General features: G+C 36.2%; 1 long non-coding RNA gene and 1 other non-coding gene across 2 annotated transcripts; one reads left to right on the top strand and one right to left on the bottom strand.

Annotated features, from left to right (window-relative positions):
* The first annotated feature begins 5,024 nt into the window (after positions 1–5,024).
* LOC110306419 lies at positions 5,025–17,807 on the top strand. Its single transcript, XR_002379263.2, has 3 exons — positions 5,025–5,131; positions 14,642–14,754; positions 17,575–17,807. It is a non-coding gene; the product is annotated as an uncharacterized LOC110306419 (long non-coding RNA).
* On the bottom strand, positions 11,057–11,160 carry LOC115032927. Its single transcript, XR_003838568.1, has one exon. It is a non-coding gene; the product is annotated as a U6 spliceosomal RNA (small nuclear RNA).
* Positions 17,808–19,311: the final 1,504 nt, after the last annotated feature.

Raw genomic sequence — 19,311 nt, 5'->3', positions numbered from 1 at the left:
GTCAAGAAATAGGAAGGAGAAATTATTTTGGCTGAAATCCCATTGAAGTTGCCACATAGTGCTACCTAGAAACAAGGAGAATGGGTAGAATAGTTTCGTTTTGTGCCCAGGAAGGGAACTTGACATTTGGTAAGCAATGGCATCCTGTTTAAATGTCCAGGATACACGTGTTATCCTGTAAGCACTTGAAAATATTCACTGAACAAGGAAACGACTGGGTGGATAGAGGGTAATTGGAAAGGGAATAATTCTGGAGGAAGCAGATATTTGTCTACCACACCTGTTACACTCACGTGACAAAGTATATTTGTGAAGTTATTTCACAAGGACCATGGTCTCTTGAAGATGTGTTTTAGTTATTCAACAAAATTTTCAGTGCCTTCTATGTGTCAAGTACCATGGTATATTACACAGAAGGTAAGAGTGTGGTTCATAGTTTCTATGAACTGATGGCTTGCCTAGAATGAGTTAGGGGGAAAAGAGAAAAGAAGTCAATGATCACTAATGCTTTGTGGATGAACGGTTGTGGGAATGTTGATAAAGGACACTCAGTCAGAGATGGGCATTACAGGGTTTTATTGTCCAGATTAGTGACACTTGAGTGGAATGATCAAAAATTTACTAGGTGAATACCCATTAGAGAGAGGTAAAGGAAAACGTATATGCAAATTTGACAATTTAGGGAATTCTAGGAGGTCAAATGTATGGCAGTAGATGGTAAGGAGGCGATGAGGCTGCAGGGATGGACCTGGATTGAATCATGAAACACCTAGCAATTGCATTAGATGAAAAAAGAACCAATAGAGATTAGGAATAGGAATGATGTGGATTGCCTCTATTGAATGAAATAGTTGATACCTAATAAAATCTAAACCAAAGTTGTGCCATTCACATCTACCCAAATCTATCCCTCTGGAGATCTGCTTCAAATGATGATTGCTAATACTAAAAAAGCAAACAAAATGCCTGCTCAGTGTTATAATAATAATAATAATAATAATAATAATAATAACCCTTTTATGGGAAGAGGTTAAACACAAGAGACCACACAAAAGTTTCATAACCTCCCTCTCCACATAATCTGGCTTTTGAGAGAGGAAAAGGAAAGAGTCCCTTTTGAAATAAAACAAGGGAAGTGATTTATGATTTTGCAAGAATTCTATTTCCCCACAGAATAGATGCTTCTAAGAATGTATTTTCAAATGGACTACGGGAAAAAAGCAGAAACAATTCTGGGAGCCATTTCTCTATCCTTAATGATATTAAAATTGCTCAGTCAGGGCCCCTAAGTATTCAGCCCAGTTCAGTTGCTACCTGTTGAGCATTTATGCATAAACTCAGTATGTGAGTTTGTGACATAATGACATGTTTGTATCCTGAATTATACCAAGTATTTCAGGAATATAAAAGATGGTTAAAGATATGCTCTTGTCCATGTTACAACTGTCACATGGATCTAGACATTTCTAACCAAGGATGTACTTCTTTTAAGCATTAAAGTAAATATATATAATATATATGTACACACACACACACACACACACAGTCCAAAGTTCAGATTGACTATCAATACTTGAGAAATCAGTAACTGATTGACCTGTAAATTTCACTGTAAAATGAAAATACTTTCAGCTACATCACAAATACCAGGATTATCAAAAGCTTTGTAAACAGTACAGAACTGCACATTGATGGTAAATTATTGAAGGTGAATGTTCTAGTATTCTCTAGCACTGTTTATAAAAGTATGAGGCAGCCATCACTAATGTTCATGAATGGGAATAGATATTTTTCAAGAACAGAGTTCTGTGATTACATTTGGATATGTAAGATTAGCAAAATAAAGCATGTTTGTTAGGTTGGTGTGATGGTTTGTATATTCTCTGACCAGGGAGTGGCACCATCTGGAGGTGTGGCCTGGTTGGAATAGGTGTGTCACTGTGGGTGTGGGCTTAATACTCTCATCCTAGTTGCCTAGAAGACAGTCTTCCACTAGCAGCCTTTGGATGAAGATGTAGAACTCTCAGCTCTACCTGCACCATGCCTACCTGGATACTGCCATGCTCCCACTTTGATGATAATGGACTGAACCTCTGAATCTGTAAGCCAGCCCCAATTAAATGTTGTTTTATTAAGACTTGCCTTGATCATGGTGTTTGTTCACAGCAGTAAAACCCTAACTAAGACAGTTGGTAAGATGTGAATCTCAAGGGAAGCAACTATACTGTCTCTTTTCTTAAATTACACTGCTCATGGAACATCCTAACCTCTCCAGGACAAGCATCTCCAGGACTCATTTTGAAAAGGGTAAGTATAATCTTCACATTTTAGAGATATGAAAGCTTCAATAAAAATTCTGTAAATTTATGGGATAATTGTCCCAGCCTTGAGATACCATGGAGGCATAAGAGGAAATGGTCAGCCAATTCTTTGGCAAAGTTAATAGGGATTCCTCCATAAAATTGGCACATCTATGGATACTTGATTTTCAACAAAGGAGCCAAAACCATACAATGGAAAAAAGAAAGCATTTCCAACAAATGGTAATGGGTTAACTGGATAGCTGCATGTAGAAGAATGCAAACAGACTCATATCTACCACCCTGCACAAAACTCAAGTCCAAGTGGATCAAGGACCTCAACATAAAACCAGATACACTAAATCTAAAAGAAGAGAAAGTAGGAAATAGCCTTGAATGCGTTGGTACAAGAGACAACTTCCTGAACAGAACACTAATGGCTCAGTCCTTAAGTTTAACAATTGATAAATTAGACCTCATGAAACTGAAAAACTTCTTTAAGATAAAGGACATTGTCAACAGGACAAAATGTCAGCCTACATATTGGTAAAAGATCTTCACTAACCCTACTTCTGATAGAGGGCTAATATCCAACATGTATAAAGAACTCAAGAAGTTAAACTCCAACAAACCTAATAACCCAATTAAAAAAAAAAAACGGATATAGAGCATTTTCAATAGAGGAATCTCAAATGGCCAAGAAGCACTTAAAGCAATACCCAACATCCTTAGTACTCAGGGATTTCAAATCAAAATGACTCTGGAACTTTCAAGTCAAATTAACCCTAAGATTCTACCTTACATACATCAGAATGGCTAAGTTCAGAAACTCAAACAATAGTACATGCTTGCGAGGATGAGGAGAAAGAAGAACACTCCTCCATTGCTGGTGGGATTGAAACGTTGTACAACCACTCTGGAAATCAATCTGGCAGTTTCTCAGGAAACTGGGAATAGTTTTACACCAAGACACCAGTTATACTGTTCCTGGGCATACACCCAAAAGATGCTCCACCATACCATAAGGATATGAGCTCCACTCTGTTCATAGCAGCTTCATTTGTAATAGCCAGAAACTGGAAATAACCCAGATGTTCCTCAATTAGAGAGTGGGTACAGAAAATGTGGTTCATTTACACAATGCAATACTACTCAGCGATTAAAAAACAATGATGTCATGAATTTTGCAGGCAAATGAATGGAACTAGAAACATTTCATGAGTGAAGTAATGGAGACCCGTATGAACAGGCATGACAGGCGTCTCATATAACTGGACAGGTTTCATCCAGCAATGGACCGAAACAGATGGAGATACCTATAGCCAAATATTGCATGCAGATGGGGAACACTTATGGAAAAGTTAGGAAGGATTGAAGGCCCCGAAGGGGAAGGGAACACCACAGGATGACCAACAGAGTTAACTAACCTGGACTCCTGGAGCTCTCAGAGATTGAGCCACCAACCAAAGAACACACAGGGTCTGGAACAAGGCTCCAGGTCCATATGTAGCAGACAGGATGCCTTGTTTGACCTCAGTGTGAGAGGATGATCCTAATCTGGCAGAGACTTGATGTGCCAGGGTGGTGGGGGAGACTCAAGGGGAGCATCCTCTTAGAGGAGAAAGGAAGGGGAGATGGGGATAGGGACTCTATGAGGGAGGGATTGGGAAGGGGAGCAGCGTTTGGGATGTAAATAAAAAAAAAAAAAGGGTTGGGGGATACATGGCCTTGTAGTTGACACAGGCAGTAGAAGACACAAAACAACCATAGTGAAGAGACTTGAACTGAATCTGAAAATTTTTATTTAATTAGTTTATGTTATTATTTTACATGCATGGTGTTTTGCCTTCATGTGTAAGTCTGCTCACAGAGGCCAGAAGAGGGTGCTGGATCCCCTGCAACTGGAGTTATAGATAATTGTGAGCTGCGGGTCCCCCCCCCCCCGGGGGGGGCGGGGCTGGGAATCAAATCCCAGTAGTCTTTAAGAAAACCACTGAAAGATCTTTTCAGTTTATAATTAAACGTTTTATAAAGCATTAAAAGTCACAAAAACCCAACTTCTCTGTTTTGAAAAAAGGGTACAGGGACACCTCCAGCAAAAAGACTGAGTTTTAGGGGGGCCAAATTCAGAGTTCATCAGGCCAGTAGCTTTCCCTCTTTACTTCTCCTTTTGTTTCACTCAGCACACTTCAGGTTCTGCCTGGTTGGGTTTGGTCTTTCAGGAGTGAGCATGCCTTAGGTCTTCAGTTAGGTCCTGCTTAGAAACCAAGAAAGCTGGAGCACTATTGTTCTAGGTGCTGAAAGTCCCACCCTGAGGGGCGGAGCGGACGCGAGGAGGGGCGGGGCTATCTTGGGAGGCGGGAATTCTGAGGCGATGGGGAAGGGTACCTGTTTGAGTGAGTGAGTGAGTGAGTGAGTGAGTGAGTGAGTGAGTGTGTGCGCGCGCGCCTGTGTGTTTTTTCCGTAGGGCAGAGAAGCCTGAGAGGAGGGGGAGTAGCAACTTAAGGGCGTTGACCGGGCTTCCCCAAGGAGGGCCGGGGCTGTCCTGGAGACCGGTACCTCTCGGGGTGGAGGAGGGGCACCTGACGGGCTGAGGGGCGTGGAGAGGTTGTGTTGGTCCCGAGGGAGCCTGGGCCGACAGGGGCGTGAGGGGCGGGGAAAGGGGCGTGGCCGCGTGAGGTGCGGGGAGGAGCTGAGCGCTGCGGTGTCAGTTACAGGTAGGCAGCCGGAGCGGTGGGACTCCTCCTTGGCGGTGGGTGCCGCGAGGGCGCCCGCCCCTCGAGAGCCCTGAGTGAAGACGCCGGGAGGAGCGCCCGACCGCGGCGACGCAGGTGCGTCTCTTCCTCCGGGCGGGCTTCTGGGGGCCGTGGGGCGCGTGCGAGAGCGGCCTGTGCCCGCGGGCTTCTGGCCGAGGAGCTACGCAGCCCGGTGCTTTCAGTCTCCGAGACTCTTTAGCGTCCGTCGGTCCAGGCTCGCGGTGGCCTAGGTGCGCCGGCTGTTCCCGAGAGCCCACCGGACGCCTGCGGTGCGGAGGCCGGAGGGAGGCGTGGGGCGAGGCCGGTTCCCTCCGCGAGGCTGGGCGGGTGAGACGCGGGACTGCGGCCGGCCGGGCGCCGACCCGAGCCTGCCCCTGTCCGCTCGGGTTCGCGAGCCCCAGGTGAGCTTCGGGCTGTGAGAGGCGAGCGAGGCAGCAGCCTCGGTCGGGACTTTACCTGCGAAGCTTTGGAGACTCCGAGAAGCTGCGAAAGGCCGGCAAGGGCCAGTTTCCCATTTCTTTTTGCACTTCTCAATATGGTTTCTACCTCTTATGTGCTTCCCCCCCCCCCCTCACTCTCTACTATGATTTTCCTTCAATATCGGGAGATAGAATAGTTAAGTTGTGGAATAGATGCCAAACCAAACATTTGTTTAGAATATTTTAAAGGAAGGATATTTTAAAGGAAGAGCATATAGTTTTTGCTTTTGTAATTAAAATATTTTTTGGTAGGCAACCGGTAGAGTTGTATCTTCCCTTTTACCGTAACAGAATCTACAGCAACCCCCATTTTTTTCCTACATGTTTAATATTCAACTTGATTAAAACCATTTCTAGAAGAAAGTTAATAGTATTTGGGTCTGAGATTCGAGGGGATTTGTTTTTTATCATCCCCTTTGTAATTTTTTTCAGTACAGATTGCTAGTGAACATTTTGCCCTTATAACTAGGAGAGAGTACTTTTTTATCCTTCACAAAAATTTAACTAGGTCTTGAACTTTGGTTCATTTGAATTATAATTATTCATGAATAGAACTTATTGATGAAGAAATTAACTCAGGTTGAGAGAAAACGAGTTAAGATTCCTTTAGGACATCTGGCAGTGTTGTCTAGCTGGCAGCAAGATTTATCGGTAATAGGTTTTTCTGAAGCCAGATTCAGAAATTGTGTAAGGGTATAAAAGACCGTTTAAGTAGGTACAGAATCAGAAGAGAGAAAGACCATAGAAATTATGAATATTTTAAGTGATGGGTATAGACAACCAAGGAAACTGAAGAGGCTTTGAGAAAAAAAGAGAAATTCTAGAAGACAGTGGAAATAGGAATCAGGAGAGGAGAGTTTTAATGAAGTGTTCAAGTGACTTGAGTCAAATGGATTAGGAAATAAAGTACCTATTGACTTTATTAGTAACTGGTGGAGAGGGTCTTTGCCTTCAGCATACATAATTTGAGTCAAATAGTAAGGGCAGAAGCCAAACTTGAATTAATTTGAGTTGTAAAGAGAGGATAAAGAAGTAGAAAATAGTGAGTGTAGAATCTATATTTTGAGAAAAATTAGGAACAGTGATAACAGTGGCTATTAGAAGGGAGCTTATTGTGAAATTGGAAAGAATATAAAGACCATAGAATAGCTTTTTGTTAAAATTCATTTTCTTCTCTCAAATTTTGGAAAACTGAGAACAAGTAGCTGGTCACAATGAATAGCTCTATTTATAAATTGTGAATAATGATATTTTAGATATTTAGTACTGCATCTTGTATATTGAGTTCAGCAGTTGCTATTAGTATTTAAACTACAATTATGACCTGTATCAGATTGTATTTCACTTGAAGTCCAGTACTATGATACTCTAAACTTGCTTTTGGGTTATTCGACATCTTCAGGTATGTCCTAATGATTCTCCTAGATGTCTTATGTGGAAATCAGGTGTTTTTACTAAATCACAATTGCTGCATATATTAGTTAGAGCCTTAGGTTTAATAAGCATTTACAGGAAATGCTCTTGGATTACAACTTCTGTTCTGATTTCCATTTGACGTTTTGTTATTATTCTACAGTTCAGATGAGTACTTTAATGAATATATTACTTAGAAGTGTGGAAAGGGTGGTTCAAAGGGAAAGCCTAATAACCAAGTATTGAATATGAAACTCTGATACTTTTGCTGGTATCAGTTTAGTTTGCTGTAATCATTTTGAAAACCTCTTTTGGTAGTATATAATAAGATGAAATATACGCAAACTGTATGCAAACAGTTACCCAACAACATTCTAGAAAATGTAAACTGACATAAAAAAACTACAATGAATTGTTACAATGAAAGACTATAAGTAGGATGGATTAAAAGGGACCATTGGGTAACTTTTGGGAACGTTAGATATATTAACTTACTGGATTGTGATAGTACTTTCCCTCAAATATTCATATATGGCTTATTTAACTGTAAATTTAAAAAATGTGCAGTTTGTTTTGGGACAGTTTTGTACATTGATAAAGTAAGAAAGTAAATAAAAAGAGGGGGAAATGCCATCATTTATGTATAATTGCTTCCTTTAAATAGCTGTAGTTATGCCAGGATGATAAGATTGTGAATACTTTTAATTTTCTTCATATTTCATACTCTTGATAATATGTAATTGAGAAATTATTTTATATGTGCAAAATGACATTAAACACATCTATAGATTTAAAGAATACAAATAATCATATGCTTAAGAAATAAGACATTATATATTTAAAGCTGTTCTTTGCATTCTATTTTTTCCTTTTCATTTTCTTTATAGTTTATTACATGGCTATGTGTTTCTAAAAATTGTATTGTTTTAGTTTTGTCTCTTTTGAAGTACAATATAAAATAAATTATACTGTATGACTTCTGTGACTTAATTTTTATAAGGTGTGTCATTGTGTAGCTCAGATTGGTCTCAAACTTGCCATTCTCCTGACTCGGCCTCCCAAGTGAAGAATTATCACATTATCACATCCTGCTCTATGATTTTCACACTATATTTGTTATAGTTCTCCATGTTCATATTTTACAGATCATTTGCTTTTTATTGTTGTGTATCATCCTATTTGTATGATTTTTCCACTGTTTACTCACAATCCTGCTGATGGATGTTTAGGTACATTGCCATCATTTTTTTTTTTTTTTTAATTTTCGCCATTAAAAGCTTTTTTTTTTTTTTTTTTTTTTTTTTTTTTTTTTTTGTTTTTTTTTGTTTTTTTGTTTTTGGAGACAGGGTTTCTCTGTATAGCCCTGGCTGTCCTGGAACTCACTTTGTAGACCAGGCTGGCCTCGAACTCAGAAATCCACCTGCTTCTGCCTCCTGAGTGCCTCCTGTGCACCACCACGCCTGGCTTAAAAGCTATTTTTGTGATACTCTTCCAGTCCATGATTCTTTATATCTATGTACATGAATTTTCTTGGCTTTTAGAATCTAAGAGTAGAACTCTGGGTCTTTGTTTTAGCTAGATAATATTGAGTTATTTTATATTGTGCTTGACCAGTTATAGTATCATAAGTAAGTGTTCTCACTATTCTTATGACCGTAAGAAATTTGTACATTTGTAATTTCCTGGAATTTTCCTTTTGATGATTTAGTGTATAAAAGATAGTATCCATTTGGGAGGTTTAATTTGTATTTCTTTAATTATTGATACTGTTGAATCATATGTAGTTCTGTGGGGTTTCTTTTCTTTTCTTTTTTCTTCTTCTTCTAGAAGTTCTTTATCTAATTTTGAACTTGATCGTTTATCAGTTATGCAGTTCTTTGAACTGTTTATGTGTCCTTGCTTTATAGGCTTGCTTTAGTTGTAGAAAGAGCCTTGACACTATTCCATGTTTCTTGTAAAACTAAACTTGTCACATTATTTTATTTTTCCTTTTCCTTTTAGAAGTAAGCTTTTACTCTTTATAATATATTGCTTTATTTTGAACAAGTACTGTAATCACTTTAGGTGAAAGACAAACAAAACAAACAAACAAAAACAAACAAACAAACAACAAAACCAAAAACTCCCTAAGTCGCTCTAATGTAAACCATGTTGGGTTTAAATCTTGTCTTATTTCACCAAAGCTACTTTTAAGCTAAAAAGTAAACATGGACTTTATTTTGTAAATATAATAAGTTGCAATTTGGAGCAAATTTTACATAGAAAACAACTAAGGATACTATATCCTAAGAAATGGGAATTGACATGTCAGAAAACTAATAGAATGCTGGAAATTTGAGAGTAAGGAGCTCTTAAGTTCTATTTGCTTGAAGGGTATTTGCTTAACTAGGGGAACTTGATGGCTGTGAAATTTGGGTATTTGTAGTGTGGAGGCCACTTGGAATACATCCAGAGTGCCTTGAAGATAAGTTAAAGAGAGAGCTTCTGCCCCTAATTCTAAGATCCCAAAGGCTGATTTATTGAAAAAGAAGTAAAAAATTACTCTTAACTTCTTCAAAGAAACAGAACACTGCAAGCAAAATTGCCATGATACCTAACTAAAATAGAAAAGTGAGACAAGCCTGTTTTTGGCAAGTTGTGACCATCAAATAAGCCAAATGAGGGTGAGTGAAGTGAAGGGCGTGAGAGGTGGTTATCTTTGATACATTAAAAAAATTAATGACATTTACCCTGTTAAATTATACCATTCAGGAAACCACAAGACTGCTTGTGGTTCCCCTGAAATAGTGGTTCTCAACCTTACTAAGGCAGTGGCCCTTTTATACAATTTCTCATATTGTGGTGACTCCTAGCCAAAGAATTATTTTGTGGCTACTCCATAACTATAATTTTGCTATTGTTATGAATCACAATGTAAATATCTGATACACAGGATATGATATGGGACCAAAGGGGTCATGACCCACAGGGTGAGAACTGCTTCCCTAAAAGGAACATTGTATCCATTTGTGTTAAAGTAACTCCCTACTTTTCTCCAGTTTCTTGCAACCACTTATTTATCTTGTGTCTCTGGATTTGCCTTTGAAAAGAATCATGTAATCTGATCTCCATGTCTTCTTTTACTTAACATATTGTTTCTAAAGTTTCTCCATGACAGAGCATGAGAGGTACCTCATTTATTTTGGTTGAATAATACCTACTGTATAGGCAAATATATGCCACATTTTATTTTTTCATGGGTGGTTGACTGATTCTATTTATTTACTCTTTCAAGTATGACCACTATGAACATTTGTGTTCAGGTTTTTCTTTTTTCTTTTTGCATGAAAATATGTTTTTCATTCTCATAGGTATTATTAAACCAGAAATAGGGTTCCTGGGCCATATGGTAACTTTTAGTGGAGTTTTTGAGGAAGACCATGATATTTTTTAACAAAGCATTTGTACCACTTTACAATGTGATGCTTCCAGTTTTTCTTCATAGATTTTGTGTTTTCAGTATACACTTTGAAAAGTGATATTTCATTGTAATTTTATTTGTATTTTCCTTATAGTCATTGAAGTTGATCCATTTTTCATGTTTATTGGCCACTTGTTAACTTGGAGGAATACCAAATTCTTTGCCCATTTGGATTTGGTTCATTCAATTCAAAATATGAATATAAAATAATCAAGTAAACTATTATAAATACATATCCTTAAAGATGTCAGTTTTTATAAATGTTCTCATTTTTATAAATGTTCTCAATGAAAACGTCATTAAGATTTTTTCTCTTATAGCTAGACCAGATTGTAAAGGTAATTGGTAAGATCAAGCAAGTATGAATAGCTAAGAAAAAGCTGAAAATTAAGAGCAGTAAGTATGGCTAGTCCTGCTCTATATTTTAATCTTTTAAAACTAAAATAACATGGTATCAAATACAGGAATACATTGACTAATGGAAGAGAATAAAAAATTATAGAAACACACCCAATTATACATGGAAATTTAGTATTTTAATAAAGGGAGCATTCTAATAGTATGGGGAAAATAAAAAAATTAAAATATGTATTTTATTTATTATTTTACAAGGGTGTGTATGTCTATGTAAGCTCCAAGGATGGACATAAAAATATGGACTGCATCACAAATTTACATATCATTTTTACATAAGGACCATTCTAATCTCTATAGCACTCTAGTTTTAATATATGTGCTGCTGAAGTAAGCACATGGGATTTTAAATATGTGGTGTTTGTGGTACTGGTATAATCAACTTGGAAAAGATATGTTTGGACACATTTTACATACCATACACCAGGATGTGCATACAAAAAATTAACATAGTAATTAAAATAGCATGAAGAAAAAAGGGTAAATTATTTATGACCTAGATATCTATGACTTAGTCTAGCTACAAAAATGACAATCATAGATATAATTACATATGTAAGCATATAGTTAATATGTTTATATACCCAAAGTGCTTCAGAATCTAAAACTTCAGTGTTAATATAATGCTATAAGTAGAAATTTTCACACCATGGAACTTTGTTTCCTGTACAAAATTACTTTTGAATATATAAGGTGTATATGAAAAAAAAATTACACTTAGATCTGGTTCCCTTCCTATGTATCTCATTTTTGTGTAAATATTGTAAGATCCAAAATCTGAAACACTTCTGATCTCAACCATTTAGACAGCAGTTATTTAATTTACATATATGTATGTAGTATTTTTGTATGTATAGATATATGCATATTTGGTGTTTGTCTCAGGATCAAATTTTGGACTTTGCCCATGCTAGGTAAGTACTTTGCCACTGAACTATATTACAAGCTTATATAAATCCATTTTTCATAAAAGAGAACATAGTAATCAAATAAAGAAGCAAATGATAGGTTAAAAGAACATTTTCTACTTATATAATGGACACGAGTTAATCTCTGAAATACATAAAAAATTCTAAACCTAGATAAATGGGAGCTTATGAACACAGAGGATACTTGTAAATAGCTATAATTTTGGCTCATGTGTTAAATGGTGTCTAATATCATATTCTAAAGATTTATTTTTATTTTATATGCATTGGTGTTTTGCTTGTATTATATGTATGTGTATCATGTGAGTGTAGTGATAGTAAAGGCCAGAAGAGGGTGTCAGTGTTACAGACTTACCTGTCATGTGATTGGGAATCAAATGCCAGTCCTCTGAAAGATCAGTTCTTTTTTTCTTTCTCTTTTTGTAATATTTTTATTGATTATTTGGGAATTTTACAACACAAATCCAGATCACACTCATTTTTCAGTCCTCTCAGGCTCACCCTCTCCAAAAAGAAAAAGAAGGAGGAGGAAGAGGAAGAGGAGGGGAGAGGGAGAATAGAGAAGGGAGAAGTAGTAGTTGTTCAATTTGTGTTGCTTATATTCTCAATGGCATATGATCAGAAGAAAAAGAAGAAGGAGAAGAAAGAAGAAGAAGAAGAAAGGAGGAAAAGGAAGGAGGAGGAAGGAGGAGGAAGAAGAGGAGGAAGAAGAGGAAGAAGAGGAGGAGGAAGAAGAAAAGAGGAAGAAGGAGGAGGAAGAGAAGAAGAAGAAGAAGAAGAAGAAGAAGAAGAAGAAGAAGAAGAAGAAAGAAGAAGAAGAAATAGTAGTAGTTCAATTTGTGTTGTCCTTATTCTCAATGGAACATGGTCAAACACCTGGTGACCAGCCCCCCTTAAAGAAGACTGAATCTTGCCCCACCTGCATTCCTACCAGAAGCCAACAGTTATAGAGAACTACACATTAGCATCTTTATTACAAATTTTCAGGGTTATCTTCTATGACTTTCTTTAGGCTGTTGCTTTTTTGGGGAGTGGGGGTGGGATTGAGGTAGGGGTTGCCATATAGGAGTTCTGTGTCTCAACTGTGAGTCTGCAATTGTCAATACCATGGCAAAGTAGCTTCCTTGCTTTTTTCTGTCAGTGGATCATGGATCGTGGACTTCCACATGATCTCTGACAACAGCATGTGCTCAGACTTCATCATGTGGCAGTACAGACCATGGACATCAACATAGCCCTCTGCTGCAGCACTGGCCATGGACACCATCTTAGCCCTTGGCAGCAACACAGGCCAAAGACATCAACATGGCTTCAGGTGCAGCCATTGTTTTTAACCACTGAGCAATCTCTCCAGACCTTCCCAACATAATTTATTAATAAGAGTGATGCAAATTAACATATTAAAGGGAAATTATTCTTTTACACCAACAAAAAAACATTTCAATAACATTTTGTTGGCAACAAATGTTAATTTATATACTTCTGTTTTAAATATAAAATGATAGCAATCCAGAGAAATTTTAGCACTAAAAGCAGAATTACACATGTACATTTTGATCCAGTAGTCCTATATCTTACAGTTATACTGAGAAATATATGAGTAATATATACACAATAGTACATAGAACTAGTGGTAACATTTCTAACAGTAAAAGGTACAACAATTTAATTTTATCTTGAGTTCAACAAAGCAACTCTTTCTTTTATTGGATATTTTATTTACATTTCAAATGTTGCCCCCTTTCCTGGTTTCCCCTGTGCAACCCCCCTATCCCATCCTCCCTTCCCCTGCTTCTCTGAGGTTGCTCACCCACCCACAAAGCAACTTTAAAAAATTGAAACCATAGGTGAAACTAGATAAAGAATATATTACATTTTTCATGTCTTGGTGTTAAATTTTTATATGTGATAATGTTACTATTTTTAAAGAGTACCTTTTAGAAATGTTATAATTTATTTCAGATATTTTAATACTTTAGCTAGTGAGAGCCTCTCAAAAGTTAACTCCCAAGGCCTTCTGTCACACTTTTAGTGATTACTATTTAAGCACTTTAGATTAAATTATGTTTGAAACTTATTTCAAAGTAAGCCAAAAGTATAGGGCAAGGTAGAGGTAAAGATAAAACAGGATTTACCCTTAGTTGAAAATTGTTTAATTCAGGTGATTTTGTTACTGTAGGTTCTCTTGTGTGTATGTTTAAATTTCCCACAAAAATGTTTAGAATTTACATATATGTAAATAGAGTTCCTTGAGAACAAGCACATGGGAATTAGGGTAGGAAATTGGACAAAAAATTCTTATGCACTATGTTCCTGATAAGTATAATACATAATCCCTTTGCAATATGTCTTATTTGTGCGCTTGCTCTCTTTCTTACCTGTATGTGTGTGTGTGTGTGTGTGTGTGTGAGTGTGAATGATACAGTATTTAAGATATATTTTTCTGTTATTTTAATTCTTAGGATTAAGATAATTTACACAATTTATAGTGATTATTTTTTGAGTCCCAATTACAAAAGATTTTGGATATCAAAATAATTGATGTAGAGGAAGTGAAAATTTTCTGTCACACTTTATATGACAGCCATATATTCTTTCAGGTTTTGCTTGGACATAAACCTAGATGTATCAGATGTAAAAGAATATTGAAAAGGGAAATTTTCTTTTTCAAATTGTAACATTGAAATTGTTCATTAATAATTGTAAGTAGGCTGTTCTGATAAATCGTAATTCTGATAAAATGTATAAAATCATATAGAAGAGTAAAACTGTTATCTTTAAAATATTTTTCTTCAGAGCCCTCATGCATTAGAAAGATATAGTATGATTTGTTTAGATATAGCCAGTAGCATTAACCATGATAATTTTGTGCTTTCTCTTTTACAAATAGGTTGATATCAAAATTGGAAGTTTTCTAGTTATTAGAAATTGAAAGTATGGCAGCAGAATTTATAAAGAGTTGTTGTAGAGGATGTCTCTATGGCGAAACAGAAAAGCAGAAGTGTGAGTATTATTTTGATTTTGGTAAACACTTAGTGCCTTCTTTGCCATTTTATAATATATGAATAAATTAGGAATGTCTTCTGACTTTGAAGGGAAGGTCAAAAGGGAAAGCATACTAGATCATTATTTCAGAAACTCCTAGGGACCCTGAAGTATAGTGGAGAGATTGATTAAATCAAACCACGAGACAATCCTGGATATTACTGTAAAGCAGATAGCATTTGCCATGGGAGCCTGAATAGGACTTAGCAAGCTGGTGGGAAGAAGGAAGTATGAAAATCTAAGAGTTGGACATAGACAGGTGAAAGAAATATAGTCAAGGTAAGGAGAAATGTGTGCACGGGGAACAATAAATTCTGAGAAATGTTTTGAAGCAAATAAAGATAACTTCTACTTTATTAAACATTAAAAATACCTTATGAGGAAATGATCACCGTGCTAGCTAATTTTGTGTTACCTTGACACAAGTTTGATTTATTTGGGAAGAGGGAACTTTAATTGAGAAATTTCTCCCACTAGATTTGCCTGTAGACAATCCTTTTGTGCATTTCGTTGATTGACTATTGATGTGTATGTATAGGGGGGATGGCACCTCATTGTGGGTAGTCCTGGTGGTCCTGGGTGCTATAAGAAATCAGTCTCGGGAAGACAATAAGCAGTACTCTCCATGGCTTCCGTTTTAGTCCCCTCCCTCAAGTTTCTACCCTGAGTTCCCTTGATGGTGGACTACAAGCTATAAGCTGAAATAAACCCTTTCCTCCTTAAGTTGATTTGGTCATGTAAAAAAACCCAAGAAGTCACTGAAGAAGAAACTCATAACTTTATCAAGTCTTGCATTTATGAAGAATTCCTAGACCAGCTATTTCCTTTTATATTGTAATGTTACTTATAGCTCTGGGGTTAAGATTAGAACTTTATTTTTTCTCTGGCATTTATTTCTTGTAGGGTAGAATTTAATTTATCTTTGGAAATGAAGTTTTATTAGTCCATTTTATGAAGGCAATAATACAGTACCTCTTTTATTATTGGATAAGAGGTTTATTTTGACTCACAGTTCTGAAGGTTAAAGGTGATGGTTTTTGTTGTTGTTGTTGGCAGTATCCTGAGGCAGTGAGTGCAGAGTATCATTTGATAGAAAAGTGGGAATGAATACATGTAACTTGGTTTCTCTCAGTCTCCTACAAAGCCACCATCATTCAATCATGGATTTTCTACCCTCTCAAAGGATACTAATCCCAAAGGCCCCACATCTAAAAACATGACTTAGTTTAAGTTTCCATAGAGAATTTTACATTCCTTACAGTGGGTATTGTGGGTTAATATCCTTACAGTAGGGATTAAATGTCAACATTTGGGGATACACTTAAACCTTTATCCAGTCCATAGCAGAAAGTTTCTTTTTTTACATTAAAATATTCCACAAATTCCTGTAGTATAATAGTTGTACTTCTATTCATTCTGCAGATAATACTATTATATATAAAGATCAGCTGTTCCTGTCCACTTTATCTTAAGTTGTACAGCTATGCATCTACTAGTTTAGCGAAAGATAAAATAGTCTATAGAAGCTCAGGCAGAGGCAGTTGCTAATATGATAAATATTTAGTCAGTATTCATTTTATTTAGTGATTTGGTGGAGAGTTTTATAGACTTGAAGATTTTTGTCTTCTCAGAATTATGTATTTAAGACTCAGGTTTACCCATAAAATTGACAAAGATTGCTTTGTTTATAGCATTTTAAGATGACTGGATTTTTTTTTTTTTACTTGAAGACACTACTTATTTAACTGTGAAATAAACTTGTTTTCCATCAATGAGCTTTTATGGCAGTAACTTTTAAGAACTTCTTTTCCTATTCAAATAGGATAATGCATTTTGACTGTAACATTAATTGATCAAATCTTGGTTGAACAAGATTAATGTAGATTCCAGAAGATGTTGTTAGAACTTAAGGGTAGCTTGAATCAGGATGTTTTTCTAAAATTATTTTATAAAGGCCCAGCAGTCACCAAACCTAGATACCATTGTAGATGTTAAGAAGTGCTTGCTGACAGGAGCCTGATACAGCTGTCTCCTGACAGGTTCTGCCAGAGCCTGACAAATAGAGGTGGATGCTCACAGCCAATCATTGGACTGAACAAGGGTTCCCCAGTGGAGGAGTTAGAAAAAGGACTGAAGGAGCTGAAGGGGTTTACAATCCTATAGGAAGAACAACAATACCAACCAACCAGACCCCCCGCCCCCCAAACTCCCCAGAGCTCCCAGTGACTAAACCACCAACCAAAGAGTACACATGGAGGGACCCATGGCTCCTTCTGCATATGTAGCAGAGGATGGTCTTGTCGGGCATTATTAGCTTTTGGTCCTGTAAAGGCTAGATTCTCCAGTATAGGGGAATGCCAAGGCAGGGAGGCGGGAGTGGGTGGGTGGGTAGGAGAATACCATCTTAGAAGCAGGGAGAGGGGGAATGGGATAGGGGGTTTCTGGGTGGGTGGGTGGGAATGGGGATAACATTTAAAATGCAAATAAAGAAAGTATCCAATAAAAAAAAAGTTCCAGGTGGCACATACTGTTTGTCCTAGCATTCAAGAAGCAGAAGCAAACAGCAGATTCAATCAGATCTCTGTGAATTCTAGGCAAGTGTGGTCTACAAAGTAATTTCCAGGTGAGATAAAGATACATAGTAAGACCTTATCTCAAAATAAAACAAAATAATAAACTGATTTAAAAAGTTCCAGCCATTTTGGGTTTAGATTATTATATATAATCTATATGCATAATTGTGACTTCTTTCTGATTTTTTTCTTCTTTTTAATGCAGTTTCTGTGGACAGAGACTTTAAAGCAACAGCCTCAAATAGCCAAAATACCATTGGTATACCTCCATTGACTTCTGTTTTAGTAAAGCCTCAAGTTGGCTGTAATGAAGATTATTTGCTTTCCAAATTACCATGTGATGGTAAAGAAGTACAATTTGTGGTGCCCAGGTTTAAATTATCTTATATTCAACCTAGGACACAAGGAATTCCTTCACATCTGGATGAACTGGAAGGTAAACAATAAAATATTAGGATTTAAAAGTCAGCATGAACCATTTAAGTGCTATTAATATTAATTTTTGCTTTTTATATCTTTCACACAAAATTTATACAAATATTTACAGTTTAAGGTTTATAAGTTATTTTCTGTAGAACAGCTTAATGAATAGTATTTTTGAAATAAACGATTGTAGAAACTGGTAATATAAAATAGCACATTTATATATAGTTTGGCTTAAAATGATTTATTTTTATTTATATATGTGAATATGTTTATGTCTTTGTATACCACATACATTTGGATGCCTGTGGAGGCCAGATGAAGGTACTGGGAATTTTGGAGCCAGAGTTACAAGTGGTTGTGAGCTGCCAGTGTGGATGCTGGGAACTGAACTTGAGTCCCCTGGAAGAGCAACAGGTGCTTTTACCTATTGAGCTAGATCTCCAGTTCCTCCAGTTTGACTTTAAAAAATAGTTATATTATCCTAGAAAGAAAAAAAGTAAAGAATTTAATCAGTAAATAATGACACAGAAATAGTTTACTCACTATTTTCTAAAATTTGGTATAGTTAAAACAGGAAAAATTCCAAGCATATAAAAGAGTTGAAAGAAGGAATACTTTTATATCTAAAGCTTATATTGTCCCATTAACATTTTACTATACTTTTTTTAATTTTAATCATTAATCTATGTAACTCCATCCTTTCTGTCCAACATTAATCCCGTTTTTTGGCAGGAATAGGTGAAACATTTAAGAATGAACTGAGGCCAACAATATACTCCTTCTAAATATTTGTACATATTATTTATTGAATTTACCAATCTATTAACAACTTTATTTTAACTTATATCTTAAGTACAATGTACTTTCTAAAACTACTTTTGAATTTTGTGTGTATTTGTTCAGTTTCAAATATGTTACGTGTTCGATATTGACAAATACATATGATAGTATAGTTCAAACCCACATCAAGATACATATTACTTATTCTCATATTCTTTTTTCTGTTTCATCTTCTTTATCTTTTGGAATTCTGATTATATACGTTTTCACCTTTTGATATTATTCTATGTGTCTCTGAGACTCTTATTTTTTTCTTAATAATTTTCTTTGAGTTTGTGAATAATTGGCCCATTTTCAAGTTCATGGTCTCTCATTTGTCATCTTCATTCTGCTTTTACATTTATCTTCTGAATATTTTATTCTAAACATTGCATATTACAATTTGTGTTTGGTTCTTTTTTGTATACTTACTTTTTAACTTGCAATTTACCAGTATATTATTTTAAAGGAATTTTCTTTTATGGCTTTTGTGTTAATTTCTTTTTTTTTGATATACTTCTTTTTTATTTATAATGACTATCAATTTTATGAAATAAATTTAATGAAAAAAATGAAAATATAGCTTTCAGTGTCTCTGAAAATGTCAATCCTTCCCTCCCTCCCTCCCTCCCTCCCTCCCTCCTTTCCTTCCTTCCTTCCTTTTTTTTTTTGCCACTTGCATTTAACCTGTATTTCT

The sequence above is a fragment of the Mus caroli genome, chromosome 12 (genome assembly GCF_900094665.2).
Source record: "Mus caroli chromosome 12, CAROLI_EIJ_v1.1, whole genome shotgun sequence".
NCBI lineage: Eukaryota > Metazoa > Chordata > Mammalia > Rodentia > Muridae > Mus > Mus caroli.
The sequence above is the reverse complement of the archived record's forward strand: the minus strand, read 5'-3'. Positions and strand labels throughout refer to the sequence as shown.